Source organism: Pogona vitticeps, chromosome 6 (genome assembly GCF_051106095.1).
Source record: "Pogona vitticeps strain Pit_001003342236 chromosome 6, PviZW2.1, whole genome shotgun sequence".
NCBI classification, from domain to species: domain Eukaryota; kingdom Metazoa; phylum Chordata; class Lepidosauria; order Squamata; family Agamidae; genus Pogona; species Pogona vitticeps.
Window position 1 is genome coordinate 77505296 of NC_135788.1, and position 27911 is coordinate 77533206.

General features: G+C 39.3%; 1 protein-coding gene across 34 annotated transcripts in view; it reads right to left on the reverse strand.

Moving 5' to 3' along the window:
* Positions 1-27911, reverse strand: part of LOC110075381 (poly(rC)-binding protein 3) — a 279989-nt gene that overhangs the window by 69214 nt on the left and 182864 nt on the right. For 2 of the 34 annotated variants that reach the window (XM_078377635.1, XM_078377622.1), the window contains exon 2: positions 25624-25732. The exons of the other annotated variants lie outside the window; for them this stretch is intronic. The gene's annotated coding sequence lies outside the window, so the exon portion shown is untranslated. The remainder of the gene's footprint in view (positions 1-25623; positions 25733-27911) is intronic. 34 annotated transcript variants of the gene reach the window in all.

Here is a 27911-nt window from a genome sequence, read left to right on the forward strand (position 1 = left end):
TGGAACAATAGTTATGGAAATCCGTTCCTGTTTGAAGACTGGAAACCCCTTCTGGACCCATTGGCAGAAGGAGAAAAAAATCTCAATCATATTGCAGACACTTGTTTATTGTTAAATACACCAATAAATCGTTCACCTGTTTTGAAGCAACAACAATCTACTGATTTCTTTGAACATGGAGCCAAAAGTCGAACCCTCATAGCATTAAGAACTACAACTGAAATAACAGAAATAAAACCCTATTGTTTTTGCATGTGGGACCACAACCATTGATAGAAAAGTAATTCATAGAAGTCACATTTAAATGTAACCTTTCCAGTTCTGAAGATTCAGGCATAATGATATTTCTTCACTGAAATTAGCTTTAAGCATAAAACTCGATGTGACTCTTAGTGTGACATAACAATGTATTTTGAGGTCATTATTCCCAAGAAAATTGACCATTTAAAAATTCCTGTACTATCTCCAGGCAGAGACAGCACACCTCTGCCTTCCACAGCATGTCACTCATTCCACTGAATGATGCAAAGCTCCAAAGCTCTTTGCAAATGCTAAAAAGCATGTAGATTTCAGAAAATATCATCAGTTTAAATTAACAACTAATTTTTTTTTACTTTGCCATATGACAAATACCTCTCCCTTCATTCTTCATAGCTCATAATGTTAATGGCATTAAAATGGCAATTATTGTACGTTGTTTAGAATATGCATAATGTCATCTGAATGCCCATGTCCTAGGGTAGCTACAGGATTCCCAGTATGGTGTAGTGGATAGAGTGACAGACTAGGACTTTAGAGAACAGGGTTCAAATCACCTCTCCACCATGGAAACTCACTGAGGGAGTAGAGCTAGTAAATCGCTTCTTAAATGTCTCATGTATCTTGAAAGCTCTGTTAGGGTTGCTATGATTTGGTTCTGACTTGATGGTACAAGACACACATACAGGGTATCTATAACAGTTTCTAAACTTGATATAATCTGTACTGTTTTTAGTATCTGGATCATCTTCAAGATTGGGCCCAAAATACAAGTCAGGCAGGAGTACATGTAAAAAGGGCATGTATTACTGAGGCAAGATCAGCTTTTTCAAGATACAGCTACAACTGACAAATCCTCAAAACCTGACCCAATCCCAGATGGCCCTATATCTCCACGCTAAATCATGGGGAAATCCAGACATGTGGTGTGATGTAAACTGCTAAAGGATTACTCCTGAACATTGTGCTCCCTGCTGCTGGTTTCGACTTCCAGGTTTACTGCCTCTTCTCCTGATCTGCATTGCGGATTGAACTCCCACATGACACACATTATCATTCTAGCTATAAAGGCCACCACATCCTTCGGGGAATGTTACCAGTCCTGTGTAAGGGACTCTGAAGAAACTCCACACCCTTTCTTGGATAACACACATTCATTGCATTATGTCTCCTGGGACACCCTTTCGCCCCCAACCCTTCAACTCATTTCCAGTGTGTCCTGGAGTCCCTGGAATAGTGAGTGTCAAAATGATGGCCTTTCATTTCTATTAAAATGTGATAAGGGTTGAATTTCCTGAAATGTTTGGCACCTTGAATTCTATCTTTTTGTTCTATCATTCCCCATCTTGAACACACTATATTACTGATTTAATTGTTTAATAATTATGTTGTTTTATTGTATTTTATATCGTATTGTACAGTATTTTATAATATTTTATGACATTTGTAAGCCGCCCTGAGTAGATGCTGTCTAGGGGGGTGGGGTAAAAATCTAATGAATGAATGAATGAATGAATGAATGAATGAATGAATGAATGAATGAATGAATGAATGAATGAATGAATAAATAAATAAATAAATAAAGGAATTTCACATCAAGCTGGCCCTTTGCATTCTTGCTCCTCCCCTGCCCTCTCTTGCTCCAAAAGTCTGCATCCCAGCCATACTTTCTCATTTATTAGACAAAGATTAGGGAAGAAGCACAGGAAGCCTCACTAGGCTTGATAATTTCTACTCCTCTTTAGATAAAGCCAACAAATGGATGCTTTCAACACTTTATTTCATTCTAGATAAACAAGATATACAGTAGGTTAGCTAAACCTACTGTATATCTTATTTAACTAGAGTTCTGTGAGAAATCTGGGAAAGGGATAGGAACATTATGATAGAAGAAAATGAAATAATGAAATATGCTCATAAAGTTTCCCTTTAAAGGAGTGTCAATGATATCTCAGGAAATAGCACTGAATGTGCTTCAAAAGCACTGTTTAATTATCCTTCAGATGATAATTCAGCAATATCACCACAATATTGAAGGAGACGTAAGGCAATTGGATCGTTTCAGTATCTTTGGGGGACATGTAGCAAGGCAGAGAGGTTCTAAGGTTAAGGTTTTTAATGAAATTAATTTAATCACAGGTCAGCATATTACCAAACTCACTTTATATACAAGATTTGTTGGTGTAAATGAAGCAGTCTCATATACGCCTATAATAGTGTATCTCTTGGTAGAAGAAAGACAACGAATAGTTAAAGGTTGGAAATACTTTTTTTTTTTTTTTTTTTTTTTTGGACTTATATACCGCCCCATAGTTCTGCAAACACTCTCCGGGCGGTTTACAATTTAATTATACAGACTACACATTGCCCCCCCAGCAAGCTTGCAAGAAGTCTCATTACAGTATGGTATTCTAAAATACTACCCTGGAAAATACCCTGATGTTGGCAAAATGTGAAGGCAAGAGGAGAAGGGGATGACAGAGGACGAGATGGTTGGATAGTGTCATTGAAGCTACCAACATGAATTTGATCAACCCCCGGGAGGCAGTGGAAGACAGGAGGGCCTGGCATGCTCTGGTCCATAGGGTCATGAAGAGTCGGACACGACTTTACGACTAAACAACAAATTCTAAAATACAGCAGATAGTATTAGAAGAACATTTGACTAATAAATTAGATATGGCAAGTGGGAAGAAGCACACTGATTTATTGAGAACTAACACTCATTTATAAATTATGTGGATAGAATAGACAACAAAGGACTCCCTAAAGCCTATAGGCACTATTGGCCCATGTTATACTAGAAATGCCTGAGAAGATTTCCAACCTTAGAGGTTATAGATGTTAGGACCTACGTAAGAAGCCTTGGGGACTCTCACCGCATGAATGGAGTTAGGATGTACAGGGGGAGGGAGGGAAACACTACATCTGGTGCTGATCCAAAGTTCAGTTTCAAAGTTATAATTATTATTTGGGCTGCCCCCATTTTAGAATTGCCTTGTAGAGTGGTGATTTGTTCTGTGGCACAATATCATAGCTGTACTAACATGCAGATATAATTAAACAGAGATAATGTGAAGATGTCTTCATACAATTCTTCAAAGTATCATCATTGGAATTCTGCATCTGAAATGTCACTGTTCAGAAGGAGAGTATATGGTACGGTGTTCCATGTCTAGTTGCACTGGCCACGTAACCACAGAAACTGTCTTAGGGACAAACGCTGGCTCTATGGTTTGGAAACGGGGATGAGCACCGCACCCTAGATTCGGACACAACTGGACTAAATGTCAAGGGGAACCTTTACCTTTACCTTAACCTTAAATGGTAGTGGACAAAACAAAACAAAACAAAAAGGTAGACACTGCTAAGGAAAGCACAGGTAGCAAGATATGGGGAAAGAACTCCTGGTCTTCATTGTGTGGGGTCAGGAGAGAAAACCCCTTCTTGCAGCTGATTCTTGTACTGCACCTTATAATTTGTATGGGTTAATTTGGTTACTTATCATAGAGATGCCACATGGAAGAAAAAGTTCACTCCACACTTCACTGTAGTAGATTTCTTACCTAGGAATTCATACGAGACAGGACATGGCAACTCACTGAAATGGCTTTACAAAACCCATGAAAGACAGGAACATTAATTGCCATGACAATTAAAGGAAATCTCCTTGTTTAGCGGCAGCACATTGTTGGCTACTAAATGATGATGGAAAAAAGAGTAGGAGAGGGCAGTTTTCTTCATGCCCTAGCTAGAAGCTTCCCAGGATTATCCCAGCTATTGTTGGTAAAAGAATGCTAGATTGGACTGGACTCAGTAAATTATATCTGAAATTTATTACAGATGACAACTTTGGCATGAACCAAGAACTTGAAGAATTAGGACCTCTATCTAGATGAGAAGCTGATTCCACATTTCGAAGCACTGCATACTTAAGGGGGAACCCCCCATTTATTCAAACACAAGCTTGCCTTAGTATATATTTGGCAAATTAGCATCCTTTGTAATTTCTTCCACTAAGAGATAGTGTGGGTTTATTTGCATGTCTGATCTCTCTGGCATATAGAATTGGACTGTCAAACAAACAACACTAATTTTCTTCATAGTATTAGCCATTTCAAGAAAGTATTATTTTGGAGTGAAAGTAAACTATAAAAGCTTTGTGCTTTAAAAATGAGAACATGACTTAATGTTGTCTACTACATTTTGTTTGGGAAGGATTTTGAAGGAAATGTAAAGCTTTTGTTGATCTCTAGTAATTTTCATACATTTAAAAATGCACACAAAAATACAAGAAACCCTCCTGTTCAATGAACATTTTGATGTCATTTGATTAAATATGAAATCTGTTGAATTTTAAAAATAGAATAAGATGGATGCAAAAATATCATGCAAGATAAAGACTGAAAGACTTGGGTGAATGACAGCTGTTGGGCAGAGTCATGCTGATATAACTTGTGTTTTGAGTATTTTTTAAAAAGGCACAGAGATTATGGGTGACACCGCTGACATTATACGAACAGCAAAGATAAATGGGGCAGTGTCTATTTTTACCCCTAACAGATGATTTGATTTCCTTTTGTCTGCCGCTTTCACCCATGTTAATAGTAGCTCTCTTTATTTGGATTGAGTAGATGTCTGCATTCTTAGGAATTAATCATCTGCAACAAGTGTCTGTAGAAAATTATAGTATAAACTCTTCCTTCAATGATACTAATAATATAATAGTGGTGGCAACACATGACTTCAAATACTCAGTTATGAATGCTCAACCTATACATAGGTTATGTTTCCCCAGGCAAGATCACATGATGCAAACATTATTGTCGGACATTTTTCTAAATGTTCTCTTTAGTAATGTTATTTTCTTATTTATTCTCTAACTGCAGCATGGTTATCATACAGACAACTCTGCCTTGACCCTAATTATTAAATCAGATTACTGTCAGAGGCTATTCAAGCCTTTCATGACATTAAAAAATGAGTTAAAACACAAAGTAACTAAGTGATTTTGAAATAACATAAAACGGCGATTCCCTTCCTGGTGGTCTCCACAAAAATCAATTCCTTATTGCTAGTTTTTCACAATAATTTTAAGGAAGGGCATTATTTCCTTAAATAATTTTAAGAAAAAGGTTAACAGATGCTATATGGAAAACTTTTCAAGTATTAAAATGTTGAAATTTTTTGCATCTAGCATCTGATAGTCAAAGTGCAATGACACCAGCCAAAATCCTATTTCTTATTTATAGTTGCCTACGGGAAATTGTGTCTTGGCCATTAATTGCTGCATTCCTGGGTGATTTGGATTGTGCCAACAATGCACCTCGCTAATAAGTAGCATTTTACCATCAAGACTTAAGTTATTTCTCTTATGCAGGCATAAATCAGCAATAGAATTCTTGCCACTGTTTCACTTTTAAAAAAAGATGCTCAATAGTACTAAATATTAGCAACACAGAGAGGAAAAACATGGGCTGTTTTAAAGTGACAGCCATGTATGTCTTGTAAGCGGGGTGAAGCCCCATTATGTGCTTTTAGATTATCAAAGGGAAAAAGTAAAAAGAATCATAGTCCTACTAGATTTGATGGCAGGAATGAGCAGGTGTAATATTTAGTTGATAAAATAAAAGGGAGGGGGACGAGAAAAAAAGCAAAATATAGTGGCATTTTAAAGACTAGCAGATTTATTTCAAAGAAGCAGCCATGTTAGTCTGTGCAAACATATCAGATAAAAAAAGAAGAAAAAGTAAGGAAAGGAAAGGGAAAAGAGAGAGAGACAAAAACATCATGGCATATGAAAGGTTGTATTTCAGTGTGAGCTTTTCTGGGTCAATTAGAGGTAAAAACAAAATAAAAATAAAGAACACACACAAAAAAAGACAAAAATGTGATGGCACCTTAAGGAATGTTATATTTTAATGTGAGCTTTTGTGGACAAGTCCACTTCCTCCAACATAAGAGTGAAACTATATGACTGTAGCCCTATGACCCAGGTGGAAATACAGATAATGGGCAAAGTGACAATGTTTCATTAGCAATGAAATAAGCAATCAATTCAGTTATTCACAACCGGATCAAAGTTTGTAAGTCTGATTACACATGAGTTGGATAAGCAATAGGACAGAAGTGGGAACTATTTAATCACCAAATATTTCCTCCTGTGGGTGATAACATCACTCTTACCCAGATGCAACTTATCATGTAGGCATCCTTCAGTTTCGAGAGACTATGGTAACGTGCTCTGAATAGAGGTCTTGGAACAACGTCTAGCGTGGCTGAGAAGGCCAATTTGAGAGTGATTATCCCTTCCACATTAAAGATAAATATAGTCTGTCCCCTGTCTAGCTCCCTGATTTTGCTGGGTTTGGGACTGCCTCTTTGCCTCGGCCTGCTGAACAAGTGTCTCTTCAAAATAAGAGAGGCCACACAGTACCGCCTGCCTCCAGGCTGAACGCTCAGATGTCAAGGCTTCCCATCTGTTGAAGTCCATTCATAAGGCCTTCAGATCCCGCTTGAAGATATCCTTGTATCACAGCTGTGGTCTCCCTCTGGGGGGCTTTCCCTGCACTAATTCTCCATACAGGAGATCTTTTGGAATCTGATCATCAGCCATTCTCACGACATGCCTGAGCCAACGTAGACATTGCTGTTTCAGTAATGTATGCATGCTAAAACTTCAAACTCATTCTAGGACTACTCTATTTGGAACTTTGTCCTGCCAGGTGATACCAAAAATGCATCGAAGACAATGCAGATGCAACTTACACAACACGATATTGACCACTATATTGGCCACTATAGATGGGCACGAGCTGAACTACCGACCGACCGACCGACCGACCGACAAATAAATAAATAAATAAATAAATAAATAAATAAATAAATAAATAAATAAATAAATAAATAAATAAACAACACACCATGAATTGGGCTGGGTCATGGTTGAGTTTGTGGTCTGGTTCAGGGATCCCATTTTGCCAAGACGAAACAAAGCACCAAACATCCTGTTCAGTGCTTTGTTTTGCTTCGGCAAAACGGATGCCACGTCAACTTCCTGTTGCCCCTATCACCTCCCTACCTGGTTCTGCCTCCTCCTCCTCTTATTTGTCCTCTGCCACCACCATTCCCTCTTCTGGGAGCTGAGGCTGCTGTCTCTTGGCATAAGCTGATAGGTATGAGCACACCAAAAGATAGCATGCATAGCTCCCTGGAGGGAAACCAGGCTGGCTGTCTCTAAACATGGTGGCAGAGGAAGATGAAGAGGAGGAGGCGGCAGGTCCAGGTATGGTGGCAAAGGAGCAGTGAGAAGGGGGCAAGCAGGTGGCAAATGGGGTGGAGGTGTTAGGCTTCTCTCCCCCAGGCATGAACTGGAGACAAATGAACCCACAAACCGTTTCATTTTTCTGGAGCTCAAGGGTGGTTTGAGGGTAACCACAATCCACAAACCATTCTATTTCATCAGTTTTTGGGTTCATGCCTATCTCTATTGGCCACTGTTAATATCAGAAATTTCACCTCATAGTGCCAAAATGATATATTGTAAGGTAAAGGTTAAAGGTTTCCCTTGACATTTTTAGTCAGTCGTGTTCGACTCTAGGGGGCGGTGCTCATCCCCATTTCCAAGCCGTAGAGCCAGCGCCTGTCCGAAGACAGTTTCCGTTGTCACGTGGCCAGTGCGACTTAGATTTGGAACGCTCTTTACCTTCCCACCAAGATGGTACCTATTTATCTACTCACATTTACATGCTTTCAAACTGCTAGGTTGGCGAGGAGCTGGGACAAAGCGACAGGAGCTCACTTCGTCGCGTGGATTCGATCTTACAACTGCTGGTCTTCTGACCACGCAGCACACAAAGGCTTCTGTGGTTTAGCCCGCAGCACCACCATGTCCCTATATTGTAGGTTGCATTAATTTTCAGAAATTTAAGATCCCTCCCCATCCTGCAGTCCGCAGTGGAAATATTTTTAAAAAAATCACTGTGGCTGATGACATCATCAGCCTTACATAGTATAATTTATGGAACAGGATTTCAATGAATGTATCATACCCCTCACCTGTATTATATAATAATTAGAGCACCTTAATGGACAGAATTGAAGAGAGTAGGAAAAACCACTGGGCTAGTCAGGCATAATCAACAATACTTCTCTGTGTCTGGACATCTGGACAGTTTACTGCCCATACTAATAATATTTCAGAGTTTTATTTCAATTTCACATAGAGCAGATTTTGAATCCCTAAGGATTTTTAATCCAATATGGGATAAAAAAGAAGAGAGTATTTTTCTTAATTGCATCTCAGGTATGGAACAGCCTTTCAGGATAGCTTTGTTTGGCACCATTCTGTTTTTCTTTGGTGTTAGATGAAGAGCTTTTTGTTGATGTAGGCATTTTAAAATTAAAATATGTAGCCTGGGTTTTTCATCTTAAAATCTTTGTTTTTAATATGTGTGTGCGTGTGCATGCGTGTACATGTGTGTGCACACGCACGCGTGTGCGAGATAGAGACTTTTGCTTCATTGTTGTATTTTATATAACTTTTGATTAAGTGGTTTTACACTGTGTTTTGTGTTTATTTTGTTTCTAGGCCCAGAGGACATTTTAATGGCAGCTCAGGTAGCTCCCAAACAGATAAAATGTATTTAACCCTGTTGGCAGACAGAAAAGATTCAAGCACTGTAGTTATTGAAACTAAAGAACAAATTGAAAAGGTCTGAGTCAAGTTTGTTTTGCTATGAAATAAAACACATTCAGAGCTTTTAGTTCTAGACTTTTCTGTTTGTACTGCAAGATCTACGTATGACGCAGAACACTGTAATCTCCAGGTTTATGAGCGTCACAAGAACGTGCCACCATGCTACGTACAAGAGAAATCTTTCCCCAGATCTTGATCTTACTGATCCAGCGGAGGTAGGAGGAAAATCTCTCGAAATAACTTCAAAGAGGGTTTCTCTTCGATAAGACAGGTGGCTATGTTATGATGGTTGTATTCCACAACAAAAAGTGTACCCTGTTTCCCTGAAAATAAGACCTAACCTGAAAATAAGCCCTAGTACGAGTAAGATTTTTCAGGCTGCTCGGAATATAAGCCCTACCGCCAAAATAAGCCCCCGTTAAGTGAAACCCCGCCCTCCACCATTGTGCAGCAACCAGAAGATGACATGACTGTGTTTGAATAAATGTAGGTGGTTGTACCTGAAAAAATAGAGCATCCCCTGAAAATAAGCCCTAATGTGTTTTTTGGAGCAAAAAATAATTTTTTAGACCCTGTCTTATTTTCGGGGAAACACATTAGTCTTGCCCTGATGATATCCCTGTGATGCAATTTGTGCTGGCTATTTCTTGGCATCAGTACCTTTCCATTGGCAGTAAAAGTGTGTGACTTGTCAGTAAAAGTGTGTTGAGTTTTTATGAGTTTGCACACAGCAGATGAAACATGAATTTAAAAAAACACATAGATAATGAATAGTATTCTTCCTTTCTTTGTTTGTGTGTGTGTGTGTGAGAGAGAGGGGGCAGTTAACCCTCTAAGCACCTATTGCCCGATACTAGACACAATCTGATTGGTTACACATCTTCTCTTATGAAAATAATACAATTATGTCTTCTGCCCATTATCTGCTCTTTGATATATGTAGGATTAATTGGGAAGAAAGGAATGTCAGTTTAATTTCCATTTCAGGAACATGCAGTTTGCCAAGATGGGTGTGCCAAAAACTCCTACAACTGTACTGTGTGCACTGGAGGCAATTTATGTGCTGGAGTGGAAAGAAGTTCTCATTAATTTTTTCTTACACCAAAAGATGCTGTCACCCATTTGCATGCCTTGAAGCTCTCCTGTGACACAGAAGGATCTCACATTATCTATCTCATGTAGTTCAGAAGAAATGTTGCCATTCCTTACTTGTTCTGAAACCTCTTCATGTTGATTAGTAGATTTGTCCTTTCTGTTGCGTCCATCATGCTTATATACATTTCCATTGACAATTCATCCTATCCATAACGAATTGCCTGGCACATGAAAAGGTGGAGCTGGGAACAGGACAAACCAGCATGGACCCCTGAACCACCAGTTTGTGTCCATCTCTAATTCTCAGAACACTTATAGTGCAACACAAAGACAGTTAACTGTAAAAAATTACAACTAGATTGTGAATGAAAAATTAAATTGAACACAATACTTGTTTCCATGTTTTAAAATAAATTTTACTGGAAGCTTTTTTTGAGAAGGCTATTTTGAACTTGATGGATTTGTTGTCAACTGCTTTAGAATTCTTTTTTTAGAATGCAAAGTGGATTAAAAAACCTACTCTCATTACAGAGAATTAAAACAGGATGTTGATGTAAAATTGGAGTTAAGAGGAACCTATCAGTAAATGTAAACTCTTTTTAGCCTCTGTCCTAAGCTAGACTGAATTTCATCACTAGAACCTTTCAATATGGAACTCTTGGTACTAAGATAATAGTATTATAAATGGTCTCTAAGTGGAGTCCCAGGCCTTCAAATTAGAGTGAATGTTGTCAACTTTTAAAACTTTGCTAAACAACAACAACCCCCCCCCCCAAAAAAAAGAAAAAGAAAAAAAGAGAGACCATTTATAGCTTCTATTGCTATGGTAATAGTATATCTATTTATAGTGAATGACTTAATTTCATAAACAGTTTCTAGAAAGCTTTCAATTTGTTGGCCCTTCTTCAGTGCTATACCAATAAATTGGAATAAGCAGATGATAGTAAATGGCATTCCTTCTAAGAAAACAAAATATAATCTATTTCTCTCGATTTTTCTCTCCCATACATGCACTCAGTTAACAAGAAAGCATACTGGAAGTAAGAGATTTGGGGAAATTCCATCTTGTGTTCTTGAAAAACAATTTAGTAGTGTAGCTGTATATCAGAATGTAGCTGAGCTGCAGATATTTCATTGGTGGGTCAGTAGACTATTCTTAGCTGAACAATCTTCTGTTTACTCTTTCTAAACGCTTTCATGGTTTGAAAAGAGAGATAAATACCTTGGGCTTGAAATGTGATAGGGTCTGATATTTCATCCAATACGTAGTATTCATCATGGAAAAGAGGCAGAACTGCTTTTGAGTTTTGGCAAATACAACTACTGAATGTTAGGTTTGCTTCCAAATATAGTTACATTTACAATTGTAAATCATAATGGGGGAGGGGGCTTTAAAAGGTGAGACAGGCAGTACTGGGACCTAGGTTGTCACATCATCATTGAGTGATCAGCACTGATAAGCATGGCTGCATGGTTACTACCCACTCCTCCAAATTCTATTACTTTGAACACCATGAACCCAACAGGGAAAATAATCAACTAAATTCCACAGTGGGAGGTAATGTTCCTTTGCTTTGAATTAGCAAAACTAAATATATGTTAGAAACACACAATGTAGTACTGTATGTGGATGGTAGTAATGAGAGCATCACCAGCTACATTTAATGGTTCTGAAATGGAAACCAGCTATTCTCATGTTATTCAGCACAAGTGGCAAAATAAGTCAATCTCCCTTCTTGATGCCTTTGGTGAGAGGAGTCAAGTAGCCCTGCCAGTTAGTGGTAAATGTCTGAGACATTATGACGATTTAAAGAATTTATATCACTTTTCAGGGTCCTGAAAGAGTCTCCAGTTACATCAATATTATATCAAATATATAAAATATTAATCAAAACAAAATCAAACCAAAATCCCAAAACACAACATTCCTTTAAAAAGAAAAAAAGAAAAAAGTTTTAAAAATAACATCCTGGAAAAACTGAGCAATTTTAGAAACTATGTAGAACTCAAGGGCAAGACCAGTTTGATCTCATCCTGGGAGGTCAGGGTTCTGCTGCTGAAAAAGTCTTGTCACATACGTACCTATGGGATCCACCTCTCTTGCTGGTGGGATCTATGATAAAGATGGCAAATTATAGGCAGGATCTATTAGTAGGAGGTGTTTTTTCAGATATTCTGGTTCCAATGTATTTAAATCAAAATTAACACCCTGAATTCAGTTCAGAAGGAGGCAATGCAATTTGGTGAGTATATGGTCAATATATGGCAACTCCATATTAAGCAAAATTAACTGTAAATTCAAAAGAAAAGACAGATCTAAATATCACCAGCCTAGTACAGTAGTGAGACCTAGTCCTAAAACTCTTGATGATGTCTCTGAGCAGTTTCATGCAGTGATTGTAGAGTACCATATTGAGTCTTAAAAACACATAAAACGACACCTACAAGGCCGAGCAATAGTCCCCACCTGAGAACAGTCATTGAAACAGAACGAAAACTGCCACAAAACTCAAGCCCATATCAACCAAAAGCCTAGAAGGATGTGGTAGTTGCTGAAGCACTGCAGAACAAACTGATGTCCAGCAGAACCAACAATGACACACACCACATGTCCTGTTTCTGCTGAAACTCATCCAGAATGCTGACCAAAGGTATCTCTGCACCAAAGCCAGACTAGAATGCTGGTATCAACTGGCATAAATTTTATCTGACTCCTTAACGGGCGCTCTTGGACAACATTAACTACCTTTGCCATGAGCTCAACTTCAGATGGCTGAAGATAAGCAATTAAGGAGGGCTCAATCTGGGGTAAAGCAGGAGGATAACTGAGGCAGAAGTGGGGGTGGGGGCTTCCAATGTTCCTCTTAAGCCTAATAGTGAATGTAAAATTACTTTTGTACCTATCCTGTCTTGCTCTGCTGACATTTCCTATACTGATCTTCACAGGTACAGTGTTTTCCTAAGGGGCTGCTCCAAAGTACAAAATTCCCTCCCCCAGATAAGCAATTCACCTGCTAACTCTCACTATTGGACCGTTATGGTATTTGCAAGAAATATGCTTTTAATACATTGTGGAGTGCTTTTCTTTATTATCTTCCATCTGTATTTAGATTACCAAGGCCAGTGCCATATATTAACCACAAAGAGAAAGTTAGAGCTGTAAAATAGATGATAATGTGTTTCTTTTCTTGTGTGACAGAACTGCAATGGCATGTTGATTTTACTTATTTCTGCTTAATGTAAGCAAAGTTTGAGAAATCAAAATACTATCCTTTTCACATGGTACAGTGTGTCTTCCTCTTACTTATATCACGGCCATAATGAACGATATTCCCATCTTGTTGTTATCAAAAATAAATTACAGTATTGGTTGAAATCCTGTTGCACAGCTCTGCATGTACAATGCCAATGATGTCATCGGCAATGGCAAATTGCTGCTGACTTAAGGCTTCCTTTGGATATTTCAGTGCATGTACAACTACATCACATTGTCTACAACCACATGCACTTTGAAATTGTGCATGTGGTTGTAATTTACTTTTATCAGAAGCTAATTCCTACTGATTATTATATAATCACTATTCTGCACAAACAGTTGTGCAATAGGATTCCAGCTTTTGGTGGGATGGCATAATGTGAAGCATAATTTTCTATATATACCAGAAAATGGTGTACAACTCTGTGATGTGTTCCTTTGCCTTGAATTAGCAAAACTAAAATACTAATAGCTTCAATACCATTTCAATTTCTGGCACAGAAGTAATGTTTGAGCATTAGTAAATGGAATAATGAGGGATGTGGTGGCGCTGTGGGCTAAACCGCAGAAGCCTGTGCTGCAGGGTCAGAAGACCAAGCAGTCATAAGATCGAATCCATGCGACGGAGTGAGAGCCCATCGCTTGTCCCAGTTCCTGCCAACCTAGCGGTTCGAAAGCATGCAAATGCAAGTAGATAAATAGGGACCACCTCGGTGGGAAGGTAACAGCGTTCCGTGTCTAAGTCGCACTGGCCACGTGACCACAGAAGATTGTCTTCAGACAAAACGCTGGCTCTATGGCTTGGAAATGGGGATGAGCACCGTCCCCTAGAGTCGAACACGCCTGGACAAAAATTGTCAAGGGGAACCTTTACCTTTACCTTAAATGGAATAAACCCTGATAATATGTATGATTAAATAACAATGCATTCACATAGTTTGCCACGATGGAATTAAGCATGTGACAGAGTTGCATTGTGTAAGCAGAAATGTATAATAATTATACTGCATTGTTTAAATGCAGAAATTATAATCATCATCTTAGACCTGTAGAGCCGAAAGAGATCATATGGATCATCAAGCCCAGTCCCTGTAAAGGAGGTACACTTTGAAACTGAACTCCCAGCCTCTGGATCCACAGTCAGGAACCAAAACCACGGAGATATCTAGTACATGTTGCTCTGCATAGCCCCCAAGCTTGATTCATAATTCTGGAGAGCATCAAAGCTTATGCACATTTGTAACATATTGCTTGGTCCTTATAAAGATATTGCCCAACTGGGATTTCTGCTGACTGTTCTTTTTGTTTAATTATCTTATTATGTATGCTAATGAGATCAATATTACAACAACTGCCAACAGCCTGTTGCTTAACACTGTAAATTGCACTAGAGTAGGCCAGTTGAATCACTGGGAATTTGGTGTGTTAACTCCTCTGGAAGTTTTCATTGTTTCAAATGGGCCTACTTTAACCTTGACAATGCTAGAGTAGAAGAACAACCCACTCTAATGTGACTTACTACACTAACAACAGGATTTTGACCTATATGTTTCAGTCGTACATATAAAAAACATTATGTAACTTTAAAAAAAAGAAAACCGGTATTTTTATTTATGAATTGTAATGGTAGATATAAAAGATATATATCATTAGTTTCACCTAGCGTGGAAACCACATTAAGTTTAGCAATCTGGCAAATTTCTGACAAATTTGTAATTAATTGTCTTGATCGACTCACGGAAATCTCTTCAATCCAGCAGAGGCGTCCATGAACAAGAGGAAGAGGATGTAACTTGACTTTCGCACTGCAACCCCCAGTAATCTGTCCAACAAAATTAGTTCCCGAGTTGAAAGTATGCTTGGTACACCATGGGAGGTGGTGAAATAGGTTGCTAGGCCTCAAGGTGCCAGCTGAAGTCTCAGGGAACTGCTGTGATTCCTCATGATACAAGAAGACATATTTCATGATAAGCAGCACTAAAGGACAACATTTGAATGTATTGTCTATGGTGGGTTTAATGCATGCTGTCATTTTCTCACTACTTCCAACTGACAGTAGGACGCACCAGCTCAGCATGAAGATATTTGCATGTGTGTTGTACACATTAATTTTTTTGTAAGTATGAGCAAAATTATCTCATTTTCTCACACACAAACACATGTACATACACTATTCTGCAGTTGTTATACAAGGACCTGCTGTAAACAACAAGGAGCAACTGTGTAACCAGAATATCTGACATCACAGACACTGAGTTTGTGAGGAATGAGTAATTAATAAAGGCAGACCTGTCTCTGTAATAAAAGAGTTGAAAGAGAACAAGACTGCCATAGACAACGATTAATTTGTTCAAGAATGGTGACATGAAACTGCCCTTACAACGTGGTCTATAATCACACTTTTGTTTATTCTTGCATCTTCTCTGCTCATGCCAAATATATCCTAAAAGCTGCTTATTGATGAAATGCATGACACCAGACAATTCACTCCTTGTAGTAGCTATCTGAATTAGGTCCCATAAATGGTATCAATTCATACAGATTTAGTTCATTTCCTTTTGTAAAAAATAAATAAATCAGAATTTCAATGTATGCTTCCCTTCAGATACCTTTGCAATTAATTACAAACAAATACAAAACAATTATGCCACAACTATATAATATCAAGGTTCCCAGCCCATAACTTTGCTACTCTCGGCAAACAGGTTCCATCAATTCCTTTGTCCCAGTTCAAGATCAGTGCTTTGGTGAATCTCTGCTTTGCTAATTCTCCCACAAAAGCACTTCATTCTTTTAAAATCAGAGTCACACTCCAATTTGCGTTACTTCCCTTTTACATCAATGCACCCTTGACTGCTGAGTATCACATGCTCTTAGTGGTGCCTTTCTCAATATAGGAGCAGAAAGAGTAGTCCAGGCCCAGCGCCTCCATTCAGCATACTGGAAGACCTTGGCAACTGGAAGACCTTGTGCTGTTTGTGATCTCTGGGATGGGGGTGGGTGGGTTTAGGAATGGCTGACTGAGGCCCTTGCTCGGGTCTCCTTGGCAGCCAAGACTGTAGCCAGCAAGCTCATTTCCCTCAGAAACAATGCCCTGAAAGTCTCTGTCCTGAGAGATGGTTTCTGGAGCACAGCAACTGGCACAGAAAACAATTGTATCTGCCAGTTTTGCAAAGCAAGTTCCCTCCCTCTGAATTAGCACTTTTCCCCCCAGTGTTTACTTGCATCACCTTTAATCTTTACAATTCTATGCCTCAGATTTCTTTCACAGTACTGTAATATGAATCTAAAGTTTCTTCCCATTTAAATAATGGAAATATTTACAACATTTTGAGTTACTTAGAGTAAATTATACTAAGTTGTTTTCTGAAGTACTAGCACACTCATATATTTTCAATGTGAAAAATGGTTCCTATACTTTTGCTTTGCTATAGTGTGTTGTGAGATGGAGATTCTGAGGTCAATTTGGACTAACCTATTCCCCTTCCTGGCCAAATTTCTATAGGGATGAGTAACTGAATCATCAGACTTGAAAGTCACCTCTGCCTATGCTGTCTTCTGAACCATTCACTTTTTAACAGAGGCCAGCTAGACAATTTGGAGAATTGTAGATACAGTGCATGGAACATCAGCCTTTCCCTGCCGTCTGTCTTCAGCAGTGGTTTAGCACCAGGCCCCCTCTTCTCTTTCCCTGTCATGGATAATAGCTGCCTGGTAAGCCATCTTAACTCGATTATTTATTTTGCTGTATCCCCACCACCAGTTGTAGAGGAGGATGTCACAATCTGATGAACATCATTTGTACTCATCACAATTAAAATTAAAATGGAAGACAGCTTGGAAATACCTGATCATAAAAATACTGTATCTTTAAAGGCAGCAATAATCTGGATTGCTTTTATACAGAAAGACCTATGCTGTCTCCCTCCTTTCATTGCCTTTATTGCATCCACAGATGGATTGGCTTTTAGTGAGTTCAGGGGCAGTAACAAACTGCCCATATATACTAGATTTTTCTAATGCAATCAGGATTCCCTTAAGAGCCACACATTACAACCATTATGAAAATGGAATTTTCTTCTAACTTATGGCCTTTCCTTCTGTCCTCCCCTCCTCCGCTACCAAAGAATATACAGTAAATGTTCTGTCTCCAGTGGATTCTGAAACTCAATATAGCTAAGAGCGCTAAGCCATATATGGAGAAAGGAGATAAATAATGAAGTAGGCAGAATAGAATTTCCCTTCAGTTACTAATAAAATGCCACCTGTATCTTCTAGACTTCATATATACTGTACATTCTTCCTGACTAAGAACACCACCAAAATAAACTTAAATATTATTTTCTGTATGGGACTCAGAAGGTAGTGAGCAAAAATGGTAACATCTGATAAATGTAGAAAATCTATTCAGTATTTAGTGAAACGGGTCATCTGCCTATTGTAGATAGTGTGATTCCAGTGATGTATCTTTATAACTGGATACTCAGTGTGGGTGCAGTGGATAGAGTGGTGGAATAGGAGAGCTGGGTTTCAGTCTCCATTCAATGGTGTATTTTATTTGAACTATTTTGGCTCATCTTTAGCAGTTGGTTAATTCTTTTTGATCATATATATAGTGGTTAAATGTGTTGCATGTTTGTACAGTATTGATTTTATTGGAATGCACTCTGGTCAACAATATAAATAAATAACATTATCATTATCATCATCATCAACGTGAGAGCTAGAGAAGTTTTGGGAGCCAGAGATCTCATATCTATGGTGTACTGCTTACATTTTACAACTGGACACATTTAGGTTTTTTGCCCCAATAAAAGCACTGGCCTTTAAAGTCTTAGATACCTCCTACAACTGCACAAGCCTGCCCAAACTTTAGCAGTGGAAGCCCTACTCTTTGGTTCATAAGTTCCTTTAGCATTAGTAGTTTTGGTATTAGGGATTGGACTTTCTTAATGGTGACCCCACACCTTGGCAACTTCTTTTCAAGGAAATATTTTTGTGCCGACTCTGCTCTTTGGGTCTTTATTTGTCACTGTTTGCATGTGTTTATCAGAAGCAGAAGCTGATCTCAAATGGGGAAGTGGTGAGTAGGAGGTGCTCCTTGAAACTTTCCCTACCACAGTCCCATCCCCTAAGTATTTTGTTCTGATCAAGTTGCAGCAGACAATTAACAGGTATTGGACCCTCCCCACTTGTCACATGACAGTTGCCCACTGAAACTGCTGCATACTATAGCTGTTATTTAGCTGCGTTTAAAACCGCATGAAATAGCTTCTTCTGAGATGCAACTTCATTTCATTTTTATTATTTTTATTATTCATTGGAACTCTTCATGGTTCAAATGCAGTTTCATATATTTTATGATGTTGGCATTTCCCTACTTTATTTGCTTACACAGTCTCCTTACTACAAAATAAGTAAAACAACAAAATTATCCAAATTTAGGCTAATTATTCACCATCTTGCAAAGAGTACCAGTAATTAATGCCATACACATGTTAATTCTATCATGATTTTGCCACATTTGAGTCATTTAAATTTCCATGTTCTTGGATTTTGGTATGTGAAAATGGTGCCATGTAGCTTCTTTCATATATATATGACTATACCACTCTGCATTTGTTGCCCTCTTGCTTTGTTGTGTCAAATGTGTGACAGGCTACATGTAATAAAGAAAGCTCATTGTGATGTTTTTGACATCAGAGGCAAAGCAAGCTGCTGTGCAGGTGGCACTGATCATTTCACCAGGCCAGTAAGTGGGCAGGTAAAATTCCTGCCCTATCAACTTGCTGCCAGTTTGCCTCCACAGCAATCAGAAGCTAAGGAAATAAAAATAGATGGGTAAAAAAGAAGAAATATTGAATAGCTGGAACTACCTGAAGGCTCTAAATAAATACAATGGACCCTCGTTTTACAGATGGCTCGACTTACAGACTTTTCGAGTTACAGACTTCTCTGGCTGCAAAATTTAGGTTCAATTTACAGCTGGAGAATCAACCTACAGACCAGAAAAAAACCAAAATGGAACAAAAACGGAATAAAAATGGCCGGTTACGGATTAATCGGTTTTCAATGCATTGTAGGTCAATGGAGCCTCAACCTACAGACTTTTCTACCTGCAGCCACTGTTCCAATACGGATTAATTCCATAAGTAGAGGCTCCACTGTAATGTAAGAGCAGAACTGAGAGAAAACCTCATCTCACATCTGCACCACCATAAAGCCTGTTCTCAGGTGCCAGCCTCAGGCATGCCACCTGCTTCTGTGAGCCTGGACAGGATCCTGAGTGCAAATGGCTATGTAACAACAAGGTAAGGGTTCCATTCTCCTTCCACCCCTCCATGTTACTGATACAAAGAAGAGTGCCCATTCACAGGACTTCAGGGCTTCCTCAGGAACAATTACTGAGAACACATTGTTTTTATATTTTTCTATATACAAAAGGTCATCAAATTTACCTGAAATTGCTTTGTTTGGAAATTTCATATGACAATTCTCCCTTTCTTTTGGCTTCTGAATTATGACAGAATGTTTCTGAAATGTTTTTCCCAAACCTGCAGCAATTATACTATGGACCTTGTAACAATATGGGTAGCTAGAGGTTTCAAGCCCTCTAAGACTAGAATGGTGAGCTGAGCCTCCCTAAAAAGATCAGGCAAGTTGGACCAAGTTGTTCTATGTGTCATCGAGTCACCTCCAATCTATGGTGACCCTGTGAAAGGGAAATCTCCAAAGTGCCCTGTCCTCAACTGCCCTACTCTGCTCTTATAAATCCAAGCCCGTGGCTTCATTGAGGGACTCTGTCCAACTCGTATTTGGTCTTCCTGTTTTCCTGTTGTCTTCTATCTTTCCCAGCATTATTGTCTTTTCCAGAAAACCCTGCCTTCTCACAATGTGCCCCAAATAGGACACCTTCAATCTCATCATTTTTACCTCCAGAAATAGTTCTGATATGATCTAGGAACCATGTGTTCATCTTTCAGCATAGAACTGACAAAAAGAATTAACATGAATTGAGAAGAGATATAAGATTGGGGGCTGTAGCTAACATGTCCACGTGGGCCCCACAGCTTTAGCTCTTAGTTTTGCCAGAGATGAGCATGTCTTGGGACAGTGGTGGCAAACCTTTTTGATTCTGAGTGCCCAAACTGAAAACAAAAACAACCCAATGGGCAGCAGGTGGAGGTGGCGGAAATGGTGGCGGAAGGGGGAATCTCGGGAACAGAGGTGCCTCCATACCCCACTCCGGGTCCGCCTCCAGTCATGCCCAGCCTGCCACTGCCTATAGCTCGGCCAACCCACCACCGCCCGCTGCTCTACATCCTGGCCTGCCACCTGCCAGGGTGCTAGCACCGCAGCTGCAGCCTCCTCCTCAGGTTGGCTGCTGGAGGTAGTCATCCAGCAACTTATGGCTTGAGTGCCCACAGGGAGGGCTGTGTGTGCCAGCTGTGGCATGTGTGCCATAGGTTTGCCATCACTGTCTTAGGAGAATTCATACCCACTGCTTAATATATCAGTGTCATGTTGAAATCAATTTGCAATCAATTTCATTATACCTCTGTCACTGTGTTCTCATAGCCACATTGTAACTGCTTTAGTTGGTATCATCCTGTCCTGTTCCCCTGAATATATGATACACATGGCAGCAAAATTAATGTACAGAATGTAGCAAATTAATAATTTATGTAGTCCATTAAGTAAATAGATATAAAAACACACTTACAAATAGGCAAACTACATAAGCCCAAATCATCTCCTGAGTTCCTAAATGATGGATCAAACCAGAGGACTATCACCTTGTCACACCTGGAAAAGGAAGGGCCCCTGAACAAAAGAGTCACTGTCCCCAATAGTTATAGCTCACTTAGGCTCCTCTTGAGCCCTTTTCACTAAAAGCTGAGGATAATAACCACAATAACAGACACATACCCCCCCCCCCTTAAAATATGTTCAAGCACAGGTTGTGGGGCTTGAGGACTAGTTCTTGCCAAGCAATCTGTCTCAGAATGAGCTGGTCTACAACCTTTGCTTCTGATCTAGCAGTAGCTGAATGTAGTCAACGACATCAAGACCAAATGGATCACCTCAAGTTATGATCCTGGTCTCACCCCCCTCATGGCAAAACCATTCCCTTTCTCTAGTCTTCTCTCTTTGCCAGCTTCTCACCCTTTCCTCTCTCTTCTTTCTGTAGACCTGCCTCACAGAGTCATGATAACCTCCACCTCCACCTTTTATCATTTTTAACTCTTTCAGTTCTCTCCTTGCTGCTGGTTGCTGGCACTGCATTTGACAGTGAAGGACAGCCACAAGGTTGTGGCATCACATGTCAACAGATACCGATACATTTCTAAATCCTTAACTGAGCCAGACTAGTTCCTTCCTTCAACTATTTCTCAATGGTGACTTATGGCTCGCATGCCCAAAGAGAGGGCTCTGCATGCCAGCTGTGGCACAGATGCCATAGGTTCACCATTGCTGCCCCCAAACCTGGAGTGGTCGCACAGTGGATCAAGCTTCTTTCCATTATGTTTTTTTCCCTTTTATTTGTTGGTGGTCTTGTTTATCCCCAACACTTCTGCAAAGTTTTCACTGCCACATGAACCATTAGGAATTTATATGCACTTTGAAGGAATGTGAACAACTTACGGTAACTTTTCTGCTAATATGAATGAAATGCTTACCTAGCCCGTGTTACAATAACCATATACTTCAGCTAGCCCTGGGTACAAGGAAGGCTGGGTAGGTCACATTCTTCTCCTAGCCCCAATAAAGGTGAGCAAATGTGGGAAGGAGGTTTTACATGGACCTTCCCCATTCACATCCTATAAGACAGGGCTTCATGAAACTTTCCATCTCAAAATACAGATAATACTTCCATTGCTTGTGTCAGGTTGCATTGCATCAGGAGTGTGTTTACATGGTTAAGATAATACTCCAGCAGCAACTACTCCTTGAGATATCTACTGGCCATAGTGACACACATTTCCATTATTGTTCTTGGATTATTGTAAGGTTTTCTGCATGGGGCTACCTTAGTGTTCAGAAATGTTAACTCTCCCAAAATGCTGCAGCCAATTTAATAACTGGGGACAGATAAAATGAACGTAGAATTTCCTTGTTACCACAGCTCCCCTGAAACCTGGACCATTTCCAGACCCACTTCAAAGTGTTGGTTACAACCTGCTCGTACTGTATCTGTATGCTATAGATTATGATCTACATATTGGTTATGATCTTATGTAACTCGAATCCAGGCTATCTGGAGGGCCCCATCTCCCCATATGAGCCTCCCCTGGATTTTAAGATCTTCTACAGAGGCACTTCTACTCTAACCTAGGCATGTCTGGTGAGGATATGAGAATAATTAAGTTTGGAAGTCAGTTAATGAGTACCTAATAAACGTTAAAGAAAATCAGAAGAAATGCCCCCTAACATGGCCTTTGAGTAATGGCGATTATGATGATAATGATGGTGGTGGTGATGATGATGATAAATATGAAGGAGGAAGATACACATGCTACATGGATTTCAGCCTGAGAATACAACTCATCCAGAATCAATTAAAGAGTTGACTTAAATATGTCTTCCTACATATAAAGCCAGCACTGTTGCAGTACCTCATATTTAGCTAGAAGAATGAGCCAACACAACTGTTAAAAGTAATTTAAAATGGACTGACAGAGCAGCTTGAGAAACAGTTGTCTAGAAGGATGCATTTTAGTCCCTTATCTGTTCAGTTTGTATGCAGAACATATAACACAGAAAGCCAAACCAGATTCAAATGAAGGAGGAGTGAAAATTGGTGGGAAAAATTATTTATGATATGCAGATGATGCCATCGTACTGGTGGAAAGTAGTAATAACTTCAAATGACTTTTGAGTAAAATGTAAGAAAAAAGTGCCAACGCAGAACTACAGTTGAACTTTAAGAAGACAAAAATGATGACTACAGATGAACTGCATTACTTTAATATTCACAATGAAGACTCTTAAAATTAGAGATGGGGACAAATAAAGAAATGGCAATTCGGTTTGATCCGTTATTAATCAGGGTTAACGGATCAACAGGTACAAATATACAAATATTCTTTGATGAATCGATGGATCGATCTGTTGATTCATCTGCAATTTACATGGCTATAATACTGGCCTAGAGACACCAAATTTGCAGGGAAGCTTCCCCAGACACATTTCTACAACTCCTGAAAGTTTGGTGAATATTGGATCATGCCCCCCCCCAAATTATATAATTACAAAGAGGACCCCACCAGGAAAGCTCCCCTCAGGTACTTAGAGACTCCAGAATCACAATGGAGCTTCCTATGTCTTTCCCCAACATGCCTGCTAACTCTGGTGAAGACTGGATATCGGACATCCCAGTTATTTACCCACAAATTGGGTCCCCCGAGGAGAGTTTAACACATGGCACAGAAGCCCATTCTGACTACCGGCTGCCAATCAACTGATCAGAAGCCGATAGGCAGCCGCCACCCTCACACAGGCAGCCACCCCAACAGCCTACTCCCACATCCCCTTCCTTAGGGAATCCAAGCTGCCCTTTACAAAGATGGCAGCTGCAGCTTCCCTACCCTAAATGAAGCCACAATCGCCATCTTTGCAAAGGGCAGCCAGTCTCCCTTTTTACACACGATGGTTGCGAAGGCCTGATGGAGACCTCAGCAGCAGCTATTAAGGTAAGGGAGTGTCAGTGGGAATGGGTGGGGGTTAAGGTAGGGAAAGGAAGGGGGTGTGGGAGTAGGCTGTTGGGGTGGCTGGCTGTGTGGGTGTGGCAGCTGCCTATCAGCCTCTGATCGACTGATCAGCGGACAGTAGGCAGAATGGTGTGGGGTTTTTTTGTTTTAATACGAAGGACGAATAAAAATGGGTAAGTATTCATCAGAAAAAGTGATCCGTTTTTATATTTGTCCCCATCTCTATTTGAAATAGTTAAATATTTTGTATACCTTTTATCAATTATCAGTCCAAATGGAGACTGCAGCCAAGAAATCAGAAGACTGTAATTAGAAAGGGCAGCACTGAAGGAATTAGAAAAGATTATCAACTGTAAGGATGTGTCACTGGAGACCAAGACCAAGATCATCCACATTCTTGAATCCCCAACCTCCATGTAAGGGTATGAAAGCTGGGCAGTAAAGAAAACTGAGATGGGGAAAATGATTAATTTGCTGTTGGTGTTGGAGGAGAGCTTTGTGGACCGGTAGGAAGATAAATAAGTAAGTCCTAGAGCAAACTGAGCCTAAACTATCTCTTGAGTCAACAATGGTGAAACTGAAACGTCCTACATTGGGCATATCATGAAAAGGCACAATTCTCTGGAAAAGAATAATGCCGGGAATGGTGGAAGGCAGCAGGAAAAAGAGGAAGACCAAATACTAGATGGATTGAGTCTGTAAATGAAGCCACAGCCTTGTGTTTACAAGAGCAGAGCAGCGTTGTTGAGGACAGAATGTTTTGGAGATCTCTCATTCATAGAGCCACCATGAGTTGATGGTGACTTGATGGCACCTAACAAGAAAATGAACAAGAAAATAGTTGTAGAAGAGGTAGCCGTGTTAGCCTGTGCTAGCATATCAGGCAAAAAGACAAAGAAAAAAACAAAGAAGACCTGTGGCAACTTAAAGACAAAATGCTATATTTTAATGTCAGCTTTCATAGAGTAGTAAGAAATGGACTTGTCTGCAAAAGCTCCCATTATATTAATCAGTCTTTAAGGCACCACAATCATTTTGCCTTCTTTCTTTTTCTTTTATTTTTGCCTGATAAATAAGAAAACAGTTACTTTTCTACTACTGGAGTAGGTCAAGGTTGACTGACCAGTGGGCCACCCCCAACCTGTTTTTCCAGACTGCAGGACTCTCTGAGATCACCCCAATGGCCTTGCCGGGGGAGGGAATGGTGGTAGGGGACCAAAAAAGAGGGTCAATTTCTGCTTCTGGAAGTCTCTAAAACATGATACAGCCCCCACATTTTCCCCAGTCTAAACAGGAAGTGAATTTTGAATCACTTCCTGTTTTGATTAGATGGTTGGTCATTTCTGCTGCTGATGTAGTCCATAGTGGGTCCTGAGGTTGGTAAACCGGCCCTCATATCTGCCAGAATTGTCCTCCTCTACCTACTGTGTTGCCTGGGGAGAATATTACAATTTCTACAGTTGACAGCTGACTAGTCATGTAGCCAGTATTAAAATTCTCAGTAAAATAACAATAATGACTGTAGTAGGTCCACTTTCAAGCAATGAGCAAATTCCCAAATTGTATATTTGGAGATAATGGGGATGTAGGAGTAGGGCACTTACAGGGCAAACTCAGCAAGAGAATGGAGTCCTCTCCTTTCCTAGACCCAAATTCCCCACTCCAGATGCAGAAGACAGTCTCTCTAGGCATAATTCTAGTCCTGGAGTTGAACTGGAAACAAACAAGTAAAAATATCCTGAGTAGACATTTGGAAATGAAAAATCAAAAGATGGAGAGGATTGAATTCAAGAGCACTGCTCCCTCTCCATTTGACTTCACATACTCAAGTCCTTGGTGGAGCTATAGAGTGGGTACAGACGGATTCCTAGGGTGCAAATCGTAACACCTCAGTAGCATAGTAAATGTGATACAATACTGTACCTTCTAATGATGATGTCTAGGCTACTGCTATTGTGGAAAATTTCAGTAACATTATAAAAAAGATTTAAACCATCCCTCTACTGTGTAATTTTCAGCAACCGTTTTCTTTTTCTTTTTCTTTACCGTACAATTAGGTGTCTGAAACACTCTGCACCCAATTGTGTCTTTGCTGAAATCAATAAAGCGAAAATAGACAATATTATCTAATTAATTAAGAACTTCATGGTACACTGATTTAACTGCAGCACTGCAGTCAAGCCTCTGCTCATGACCTGAGTTTGAGCCTGACAGATTAAGGAAGCCGACTCAAGGTTGGCTCAGCCTTTCATCCTCCTGACATTGGTAAAAGGGGTACCCAGCTCACAGGGGGCGCAAGTTGTTGTTCAAATAATTATGTTGTAAACTGCCCAGAGAGTGCTTTAGCGCTATGGAGCAGTATATAAATCGAAACAACAAACAAAGTGTACAGAATCTGGAAATTTGTGTATTTTGGAGTATCAACTAGATATTTTGGTATGCAAACCCAATGTGCCAAAACAATACATTTTGACTGTACTGTTGTTTTTAATTGTGGACACAATATTCATTGCATCAGGAATCTCTGCAAAAAGCGATTTGTTCACCTTTCTACACAATGACTCATTTTGGACAATTAACACAAAACGAGCCTTGGGCTCATGAATCCCTTCCCTATGCTTGGAAGCTTTCACTTTTACTTTTCACTAAATATTTCACTCGTGTATGAACTGGGTGAATATGGTTAATTCTAGCCATAAGCAGTTAAAACAAAGATAAACTGTGGTTTGCTATTGTAATTCATTAATTAACTAAGTTACATATCCTAAACGTGTACAACAGGGAATTTGATATAGCTAAACGCTTCTCATGCAGGAAAACAGGGAGAGAGATGGGAGAGAATGAAGGTTCAAGACATACAATAATTCATTTATAACAATCTAAACATAACCATCTGAGCTGGGCCACAAGTAGTCTCTTTGTGATGAACTTGAATGGAAGGGCCACTGAGTTTTCTATAAAAATTAGAGAGAGAATTGCTGAGTTTATGTTCTGAATAGGGATATGTAACTGAAAGAACCATGCATGTAGATTAACTAAAATAATTGTCAATTGTATTGAAAATAAGATGCAGCTCAGCAAAATGACATTACAGTGAAATAGTCACATATTTGCTGGTGGAGATCACACACACATACAGAGAGAGAGAGAGAGAGAGAGAGAGAGAGAGAGAGAGAGAGTTACAAAGCATTCTGCACTAAAACCAACATTCAATGAATATTTGTGAGATTTATGGGTGCTTGCACTTTTTAAAAAGGAAGACTTTTAACATTTGCATTCTTATATAATATTTACATGTAAAGAAATGACAGCAGGCTGTACCAGTAGGCAGCCAACCAATCATATCCTCCCCTAAGCCTGTCATGCTCATTAACCACACACACACACACACACATTTTCCTCATTAATAAATGCACTAAATAAACCTTAACATCTCAGTTAAATCTTATCTGCTCTGGATTTGCTGCTTAACACTAAAACCCAAGTGACCCATTTTTCCACCCTGCATTGACTTTTTAATTATTATTATTGATGGCAACCAAGGAGGAATAATTATCTAAGTTACATTTTAAGTATATTTAGGAAACAAATCCTAGGATATGCTTTTTTCTTATCACCTTGCTATGGTTCATGATTACCATCTTAGCTTCTTGATTATAAGTTGTCATTTTCTTCCAGAATTAAAAAATGTTTTTCTCTAGTTACGCTCAATTACAGGAGCATGTTGAAAAATGTGTCCCATCAAGTTACATGATTTGTATTTCTGTGATGTTTTGATTTTATATTGTTATAATTTCTGGACTTCCTTATTAATTTGTCAGTGTTATAAAAATTACTGCCACTCATCCCACACTTTTGGTAAAAGAAATCAAATGTATAAGTGAAATCATGC